We start from the raw sequence: 10923 nt of genomic DNA on the forward strand, positions 1-10923 counted from the left end.
TGTTCAACTATGCTCGAGTCAATGCCTGGCATTTCATCATATGACCATGCAAAGACATCTCTAAATTCGCGAAAGAGAGCACTATATATTTCCAGTTCTGAAGGGGAACAACTTTTGCCGACATGAATATTCTCAACAACATCAGATTTCGTCGAGATGTTTATGGCTACTGTCTCTTCAATATTGGATAGGTTTCTCTCTGAATCCACCGTATTTACAGTATTTGTTAGGAATTGAAACACTGAAGGGTGGTATAGGTCGTGATGAGTTTCTTCTTCACACTCTGGAAGAAGGGAACGATGGTGGTGATCATTCCACGGTGCCCCCTCAATCATCATTGATTGTAAGATTCCTTCGTCAGTCCCATGAACTTTTGACCATGGATCTAATGGGGTACCATATTCTTCGGACCTATCTACCCAAACGCTTGACAAGCGTTCATTTGGGCTCGCCTCCCATGCCTGAAACATTGATTGCTACAATATTTCAATGGGGCTAGGAGGCAATACCACTTGATGATCCATGACGACTTTGTCTTCTGCGACTTTCGATGAAGATATCATGTTGCATGTTGCTACAAACGGGATATTCCCTTCATGGAAAGGAGGTGGCAACGCGAAAGTTCCCATCATTGTGGGATCTTTTAGCAAGCCTACTCCTATATCTTTTATCGAATGGTCGCTCCCATGGATCAGGGGAATGCTTCCAGTAACTTGTGAACCATTAGGGAGGAAATTCTGTTGGTCGACGATCGTAATTCCCCCTTCAAATGGGAATGCGATCTTCCTAAAATATGTTGACACTACAGCTGCCATGGCATATATCCATGGTCTTCCCAGTAGGATGTTATAGTCAAGATTGCCATCAATGACTTCGACATCAATTTCCACTGTTTTTCCTCCTAGTTCAACCTTAAAGTTATTTAGGATACCGTACGGAGTGTACGATCTACCGTCAAATGCTTTCAATGTCGTCGAAGATCGCGACAAGGTTGGAGATCCAAGAGTTTTCCAGCAACTCATCGACATGATACATGTCGATGCGCCCTCATCAATAATCGTTCTATGAACAGTTTTGTTGAGTGCTTTCACTTGAATAAGGAAAGCCAATTGCGCTGGTAACTGAGGATCATATCCTTTGTGATCAAAGGATACAAGACTGGAATCTTTAGGATCCACTCCACCAATTGCAGATAACAATTCCTGTCTTTGGGATGGGCAATTTTGTAGTACCTCAAGAGTCGACATAGCAGATGGCGATTGGGCCAAATCCTCCACTATATTATAGTGTTGCGCCGTTCTGGCGCGAGGGTTGAATGTCGATTTGTGGACTACTCCCTTAGGCGGATTTATTGTTAATTCATGCGTGAGGGGGGGTACAACTTCTGCCGAAGTCGTTGTCGAACTACTGGGTTGATCTTTCCCTTTGTCGTTCGACACCGGCGGACTCCCATAATCTTTATTCCTAGTCGAGATCAAAGCATCACTTTGCTTAGAAACCGACAGCATAAGCACTTGAGACGGGGAAGCATTTCCACTATCAACCATATTCTGACCTGGGGTAGGAAACGAATCAGTCAACACAGCTGAAGTTTGGGAACTTTTTAGGAACCTCTTTAACTCAGCTTTGAACGGACAGTTCTTTGTTGAATGATTTTCATCACATATTTGACATGGAGGAAATTGTTTCTTTTGCCCAGGAGGGTTTGAAGAAGTTTTTTGAGGGGATGACCCACCTTGTTTCTTCTTCTTCCCTTTGTTTTGTTTCTTCTTGCTTCCTGGTTGATTGGAGTTTTTGTCTTTATCCGTAGATACAGCATTTACCTCCGAAGCAAGAATCTCTTGATTTGCTTTTTGATTCGAAGTCTTACGGGCTTTCTTATTCGAATCCCTTGTCGACTTAGCGTTTGCAGTTCCAATCACGCCATCACCGGCATGAGAGTCACTGTTCGATCCGGGAGGAGGAGGGATTGAAAATTCCGGTCTGGGGGCATCATGTATTTTATCATAGAGCGTGCCCGATTGAGTATACACTAAGTCCAAATATTGAGCACGAGCGATTACTTGCTCCTCTGTTACGACGCCTCCCTTGGCCACATCTTCTGTTATTGCCGACAGAAGCGACTTTATAAACCACTCAGCTAATAGCTGATCTGGAACATAGGTCTTTACCATTCTGCGACGACAACGCCACTCATGTATATGATCAGATATATCTGTGGCAGTTGTCTGCTTGAAATTGGTCAAAATCTCTGTTCCAGTTTCGTACCTTATAGGTAACTGAAAGTCTGTTAAGAAAGTCGTGGCTAGGGAACTAAAATTGTCGAAAGAGGCTCTAGGTAATTCAATATACCATTTAGCCACCGGACCAGTCAATGTCCTCTGGAAAAGACGAAGCCTTATCGAATCATCATTCAAGGTATTCGACGAACACCACAGATGGAATGTCATCACATGATTCGACGGGTCTTCGCCCGGATTTCCATTAAATTTAGGAATGTCCGAAGGAAGTTTGTGAGGAATCGCTGGCCACCAATGGGCATAGGCGATTGGATCGTTCGTCAATCGATGTAAATCTGGTAATTCTAGTGTCGCCACGAATGGCAACTGCTGATTCAGGTTTGGCGAGGCGTACCCAGGATACGATGGAATCGCCTGAGCAGTAGGCCTTTGCACACCAGCATAATGCAACTGATGTTGATATGACTGATATGGTTGGTGGGCTTGGCCACTGTAAAGTGGTTGGTTTAACCCGTTCTGAATATAGGGTTGCCCACTATTCGCAAAGATCTGTTGCTCAGATCCTTGGTACACCTGTTGAAACTGAGGTTGTTGGTATTGCACCATCCATGGTTGTGAAGCCATGTTTTGCTGTGCAACACTAACCGACGGACCAAGATGCGGGGTTATGGTCCCCGTTTGTATCTGTGTCGTCCCGGCAGTTGGCGATTGTGGTTGTGTTGTAGGGTCAATATGCCATTGCATTACAACTTGTGGTTGACATACAACAGGCATCGATTGAACTTGCGACACGGTTACAATTGATGGCGTCGTCGGGATACTAGACATAGGTACAGATTGTTGCATAGAATATACAACTCTCGGTTGTTGGGGTAACATAGGTACCCAACCACTCGTCGTTACTTCAGTCAAACCTGAATGTGGTTGAAAACTGCCGTATGGGTATCCTCCCGGAAGAGGAAGTGAAAGGGCATATTGCCCCCCATACGGTAACAATCCGGAGCTCAAGGGCATAGATGGCCTTTGAGGACTGGATGGCCCAAAATGATTCCCAAAGGGATCAATTTGTCTAGTTTCAACATAAGAATTACCGGGTATTATACCGGAAGAACAAACTGGAACAGACCAAGTTGTCATAATAGTCCCTGGGTGGACTCCTTTTAGTTGATGAGAACTAGTTGGGACAGATGGTATGCCGACAAACATCGTTGGAGTGGCAGCAGGAGCTTCTGCTGTCGCTGTGTCGTTTGGCACAGTTCTAGATGTCGACGGTTGTTCAGACATTTTAAGTCTATCCAATAAACTTCCTAACGATTCTTCAGGAACTTCCAGTGGCGATGGACAAACTTCTGATGCAGAAGGAAAAAGAGTGGTACCTACTCCAAAATGAATTGGAGTATTTGTTTGCTGGTCCTCTACGATTTCTTCTATTGCAATCAGACCAGGAGGAAGAGGCAGACCGTCAGGTCCGTAATAAATTTCTGGTGCCGAAGAAGGGGTTACTTCGACAGCGACAGTTGTTTGATGAACAAGACTCTGTGGACCGGTTTCAGATGGAACTGGTTCAGTTATGCAAGTTCTTGTCTTCAGACTAGGATCAGTACAACTGTCCCTCTATTGCTGTTGAACTTCTTCAATAGAGGCAGGGATTCCAGAAATATTGGGAGTGACCAGAATCTCAAATGTTGTTGGAACTTTCGTTCTAACTTTAAAAGGAGATTTTGACCTGGTCAAGCGAGTTCGCTTCATCCGTACTACTCTCGGTTCCGGAGACAAAGGCGGTTGACTCGCAAGCCTCCCTGAACGACGGGGTTTTAATTGACTTTCCTCCACGGTTGCGGATTACTTGATCAACTAAAATAAAAAGGGGAATTATGTTTCCGTATTGAATGAATTTTATTAGACGCTTTTAGACACAACTTTGCTTTTTCATGTTTTAAGAGTCGAGAAAAAGCTAAAGATGACTCTAGTCGCCTTCGATGTATTAACGAGCCCGAAGTGACAAATGCTCGGTTGGACCTTTTCAGTTATAGAGTTTGAAAAGGGCCAAAAGAAACTGCTCTGGAGATCTAGGCAGAGGGTGTGCCAAACCTTTCGCGAAACCACAGAATACGTTTTACGGTACGGGTGGTCGATCTTCGTGAATGCTGTGTTCACTGCATCGCGATTAGTAGGGCGGTCGACACGGCTTCCTAAGGATAAAGGATAAAAGCCTATAGGGGTCTCCCAATATACGCGACGGTACGCGGGAGCACAAGTCCGTATTAGTGCTATCGTCCCTCAAGAGGAATCACCCACCTTCGTAGAGATCGACAGTCACTACGTTTAACGACGCCGAAACACGTCTCTACCTAGACCTCTATTGTGAGCGTTATGTTACAATGCGTTTTTAGATTCATTCAATATATTTTAAGTTGATCTTGTTTATCAGTTTGTCTTTCAGGATCACCACGAGATGTATTGGTACAAATTCCTAAATGCAGCTAAAATGATAAGCAAGCTTTCACAATCTTTTTAGCTTTGAAAATCCTAACTACTGAGGGGAGAGAAAAAACAATATCTTTCCACACAGAGCACCAAGCACAAACTAATGCACTTTCTCCTAGATCAGACACCCAAACTTATCAAAATGCAAATGCAAGATGCATGTATTTCTTTTCTTTTCCTTTTAATGTTGATGTAGACAAAAGGAAAACTGTTGTATGACTTTCGAATTCAATTTGAAGCGTAAACAAACCAGTTTTTCTAAAATGAAAAGACGCTTTACAGGTACTTGTTTCAACACTAAAAATATATGAATTCAAACCATAAAGTGAAAAACAAACAAACTCAAACAGCCATGAACAGTAATAAAACTAGCTCATAAGATCACAAAGACACTTTTACAGCTCAGGATCTAAGAGGCCACAGCTATACTGGTTCGCTTTTCACAATGGGAAACTGTAACTGAAATAAGAAATACTGAAAGAACATTCACAATTTCATCACACAACTGAGGCGGAATAATGTCAAGGAGAAGTGGTTTACAGCAAGTACAATGACCAGCAAGCAATCAGCAAAAAACAAGTGAAAACAGGGCCAAGACACAAAGGGAAAGCTAAGCAAGACAATGGCTAACTGGACCAGCGCAGGTTCTAGTCTGCCAATTTGACTCTCAGCGCAGTTCCCGAAAGGAGCACCTGCGCTGTAATGCAGACTGCCTGTGTATAGCCTGCACTGACTCACGAGAGTTTCGTCTACAAAGTTTTCCGGGTCATAAAAAGCTCAAAAATGCACTGTTTTTGCTGAAATAAAAAGCTATAGTTCAAGTACAGGCTAAGGGATGATCAAGAGGATGAAGATCTATCACAAAGAGTAAAGAATCTTTTGTAGATAAGCTCTTCAAATCTTGAATTTGCTCAGCAAATGAGCAAGAGTAGCAGTCCCTCTACTTCACTTTTGATATAGTCAAAAGCTTTTCGATTTGGTACTCTTTTCTTCAAGAAATGAATAGCAAAATACTACAAACACCAACAAGATACTAGGCTCCCCAGCGGAGTCGCCAGTTTGTTGTGGGGAAAAGTATCCGATGCGGATGACCCTATCCCTACTCTAAAGGTGACAGTCTTTAGCAACAACTGAAAGTAAAGCTTTGATGTTTTCCTTTATGAAAGTACAGAGAGGGGGAAGAAATGATTAACTAACCTGGTGTCCTTCGCTTAGTTGATCTTGATCCTCTCTCTTTGTCTCTTGTTCCCAGCTCCTTGCTCTCTTTGCCGGTCCAGCTACACACAGATCCTGCACAAAACAAGAGAGGAAACTACAAGATACATGTACTCATAACTGATGCATGGATTAGAGTGAATCAAATATACATGTAAATACAATACATCAATGCAATACAAGTATATAGGAGAACATGCAAAACTTTATTGATAGAAGTAACAGGGTTCTGAGAAGGTTACAACCAATGATGGCTCCAATCTAGCAGCACCTCCCCAGCAGCAAGAACTCTCCTCTTCACCTCTAGTAAAACAATCACCCAATAGCTTTAACTGTAATCCAACAGCACCTCCTTGCTTTACACAAAATTCCAGCCTCCTTAGACCTCATAGAAGAGCTCTATATATAGGAGAGAAGAGGAGAGGATGAGTCAGCTTGAGGCTGGCATAGAGCTGACTAGTGTCCTCTCCTTCTTCAGTTAATCTTCAATTCTTGAGTCCACTTGGAGATCCTTGCTTACACATGGTGATCAAGTACCTCTTACTCATCACAAGGCGAATCTGATGAACCAAGTGTCAGTTTGGAAGCTTCCTGGGCAGTTGACACCTTGCAGGATGACTGTGCCACTTGGCCAATCTCGCCCAGCGCAGGTAGCCTTCATTACTTTTGACTTCCAGCACAGGTACAGAGTGGGACAGTTGCATTACAGCGCAGAAGCTCAGTTAAGCAGCTGACATGATCCAAAATAAGCTTGTTTTGAAGTGTTTTCAGGTGGAGAACTGATTGGAAGTGCTGTTGTTTGATGACCTTGTTCTTTTAGGGGTAAGAACAACATGTTTAGGGACTGAGGATCCCTGTAATTATTGACATTCCATGCTCCATGATGCGAGGCACAAAAATGTCTATAACAGTACACTACCTCAATATGTAGAACCTACACGCATATGCTTATATATCAAGGCCAAACAATGTATATGCTTTTTTGACTCACTGAACGAGCATGTACACGCGCCTCTGCTATGTCGAACCTGCGTACAGATCTATAAAAGATAATTTACCCTTTTCACTTATTCAGACATCAGTTATACCAAGATTATCAGATTTATAGATCAAGTCATGCGCCAAATATAACAGATCAAAATGACACGAAGATACTTCTCTTCAAGCCTTGAGATCTTGACGCATCAATAGAACTTATCCATCTTCTAGCGCTCAGGTTCCTCCTTGGTTCAGATCCAACTATGCACCATAACCCAATTCTAGATCTTACTCTTCATAAGATGTTCAATGCTTGAGTGAATGCCTTTGCCTAATGATTTCCTTCCCTTTTTATAGTCTTAGGCCTTACTCATAACCATGGTCCAAAACCATAGAGAATCAATACCATGGACCCAATACTTGGGTTCAACATTTTGAATGAGATACCATGGTCCAAAGCCATAGGTTCAAATACCAAGGACTAAATACCATCGACCAAAAAACAAGTTTTCCCACATGTACATGCTTTTTCTTGCATGAAAGTGGGTGCATACGTATACGCGCCTTTTGATCATCGATACCGCGTGTATATGTGTCTTGGTTAAGAGGAGCCTGTGTATATCTCTTTTTCCTTCATTCTGAGAGCCTGAACTGAGATCTGTCATTTGAGTGAGTTGCAATCAAGGAAAACACCTATGTCATAGTTCCAAACCTGTGTCATAATGCCAACACCCTCGGCAGGTTGGGCCACGGAGGTGGGTGTTGTAGATTCGCACACTCGGCCATGGGCGTGCTCCTTGGCGAAAGCCACACTCGTGACCCAGTCCACCTAGGGTGAGACCAATTCTTAGAATCAGCTTCACCCCTAAGCAGGCTAGGCCATAGGGGTGGGTGATATCGGTGGGAATGCTCGCTCGGGGCGTGACGACATGCAACATGTTGTCGTGTCGCTGTCAGGTGCATCTGCCCACAAACACAAAATCGGCGTCACCCCTGAACAGGATGGGCCACGAGGGTGGGTGTCACCAGCAGGCACGCTTGACCATGGGCATGCTTGTTGGCGGCAACCAACCCCATGGCCCAGCCTACCTAGGGGTGAGGCCAATTCTCAGAATAAGCCTCACCCCTAGGCAGGTTGGGCCACAGGGGTGGGTGCCACCAGTAAGCATTCTCAGCCGTAGGCGTGCCCACCTATGACACGATGACATGTAGCATGCTATTGTGCCACCGGTGAGCATGACCAAGATAGGGCATGCCCGCACATAGGCACAAAATCGGCCTCACCCCTAGGCGGGCTGGGCCGGGGTGGTGGGTGCAACCGACAGGTGTACCCAGCCATGGGAATGTTGCCTGCCAATAAGTGTTTTCCCATAAACACTTGCCCATAAGCACTGCTTGTTGGTGGGCCTACTCAGTCGTGGGTGTGCTTGTTCAGGGTAGAGTGGCCCCCTTGTAGGCCACTCTGCCACGGACAAGCATGCCCAAAACCAAGAACCCCAAGACTGGGCCCACCATGCCCACTGCTGACATAGTGGCCTCCTACCTGCAAGGGAGATATCAGGTAAGCCTAGCTGATGTCAATTCTTAATTTCTAAAAGGAATAAAAATTTTGTTAATAAAAAGTTTTTTTTTACTAAAATGTGTTTTTTGTCTCGTATTTTGTGCAAAGATAACAACCCAATTGACACATAAATACTAGTAAACCTATCGAAGTTTAAGACCTACAATCAGTAAAATGGAAACTAACCTTTCAAATGCGATAATCTTCTCTTGAATATGTTTTTGATAACAATGTACCTGCTCCAAAAAATCGCTCCAAGTTTTTTAACGAAACTCGAAAAGCCTTGATGTGGTGTGAGGAACAGTGATAATGGAATTTAAGATATAGCGGAAATTACAGAATTATTTTACTACATGGTGAATGTGGTATTAATTTTTTTATTATAAAAACTTAACATATAAATCATGCTACGTCGATATAGTAATTTATGATATAATGGAAGTTACGGAATTGTTTTATCGCATGGTGAATGTGGTATTATTTTTTTTATAAAAAATTAACATATAAATTGTGTTATGGTGATATAGTAATTTATGATATAGAAGAAATTATGGAATTGTTTTACTACATGGTGAATGTGGCATCAATATTTTTTATAAAAGCATAACATAAAATCGTGTTATGGAAATATAGTAATTTATTTTAAATGTGTGATAGAAGATATAATAAAAAATAAAAATAAAAATATTCAATTGTCTAGTAGCTGCTATATAGTTTAAATAAAAGATTTAATTTAGGTAAAGGATTTATTTTAAAATTTTAATTTAAAGATTAATTTCATGAGAAAATTTTAGTTAAAATATTTCAATAAATTGTAGAATAAAATTTTAGAGGGAAATACATGAAACAAATTTTTTGGAGGGAAAAGTTTCGGCGAAAAATTTAAGAGGGAAAATTTGGAGGGAATTTTTCATTCCTTAAGCTATATATTATCATTAGGAGAGAGTGAATTTGTATCATTCAACCTATTATGTTTGAAAGCCATGTATTCTTCTGATAGTGAAGTTTTTCTTTGTGAAGCATCAACATCTTTGTCGTGTAACAACTCTATTCATATTGATGAATATAACGAAAATTATTTCACTATGAATAGAGAGTCAAATCTTCCTTTAAGTCCTAATCCTAAGGACTATGAGAGCAGAACTGATGAAGGGCATTATGAATAATTTCAAATAAATAAAGAGTCAATGTTTCCACTAGTCCTAATCTTATGGACTATGAGAGAAACTATGATGAAGGCCAGGATCAAGAATTTTCAATAAATCGAGAGTCACAGTTTCCACTTACTCCTAATACTATGGACTATGAGAGAAGTAGTGATGAAGGCCAAGATGAATAATTTCAAATAAATAGAGAGTCACAGTTTCCACTTAGTCCTAATCAGATGGACTATGAGAGCAACAATGATGAAGGCTAGGATGAAGAATTTCCAATAAATCGAGAGTCACAATTTCCACTTAGTCCTAATCCTATGGACTATGAGAGTAACATTGATGAAGCCCAGGATGAAGAATTTTCAATAAATCGAGAGGCATAATTTCCACTTAGTCCTAATCCTATGGACTATTAGAGAAGTAGTGATGAAGGCCAAGATGAAGAATTTCCAATAAATCAAGAGTCACAATTTCCACTGAGTTCTAATCCTATGGACTATGAGAGCAACAATGATGAAGGTTAGGATGAAGAATTTCCAATAAATTGAGAGTCACATTTTCCATTTAGTCCTAATCTTAGAGATTATGAGAGTAGAAGCGATGAAGGCCAAGATGAACAATCTTCAATAAATCGAGTGTCACATTTTCCATTTAGTCCTAATCCTAGGTACTATGAGAGCACTAGTGACGAAGGGCACGATGATGAATTTCCAATAAATAGAGAGTCACATTTTCCACCTAGTCCTAATCCTAATGACTATGAGAGCAGTGGTGACGAAGGGTAGGATGAAGAATTTCTAATAAATAAAAAGTCAAATTTTCCACGTAATCCTAATCCTAAGGACTATGAGAGCAACATTGATGAAGGGCAGGATGAAGCACTTAGTCCTAATCCTAAGGACTATGAGAGTGACAGTGACGAAGGGTAGATGAAGAATTTCGAGTAATTAAAGGGTCACATTTTTTATGTAGGCCTAATCCTATGGACTATGAGAGTATCACTGACAATGCACATGATGAAGAATATCCAATATATAGAGAGTCAAATTTTCCATTTAGTCCTAATTCTAATGACTATGAGGGTAGCACTGATGAAGGAAACGGTGAATAATATCCTCCATATAAATATTTCAAAATCAGAGATGATCATAGTGAGGATAATATTACCTCTCATGATGATGAAAATTCTTATACAGATGATGATTCAATGATGGAGAGGTTGCCAACAAATATTGTATCGAGGAGTAGGAGTAGACCTTTTCGTATCAATCCAAGATGTTCTAGTTAT

The sequence above is a fragment of the Pinus tabuliformis genome, chromosome 1_1 (genome assembly GCF_031772625.1).
Source record: "Pinus tabuliformis cultivar Carrire ecotype Pingquan chromosome 1_1, CPIR1, whole genome shotgun sequence".
Lineage (NCBI taxonomy): Eukaryota > Viridiplantae > Streptophyta > Pinopsida > Pinales > Pinaceae > Pinus > Pinus tabuliformis.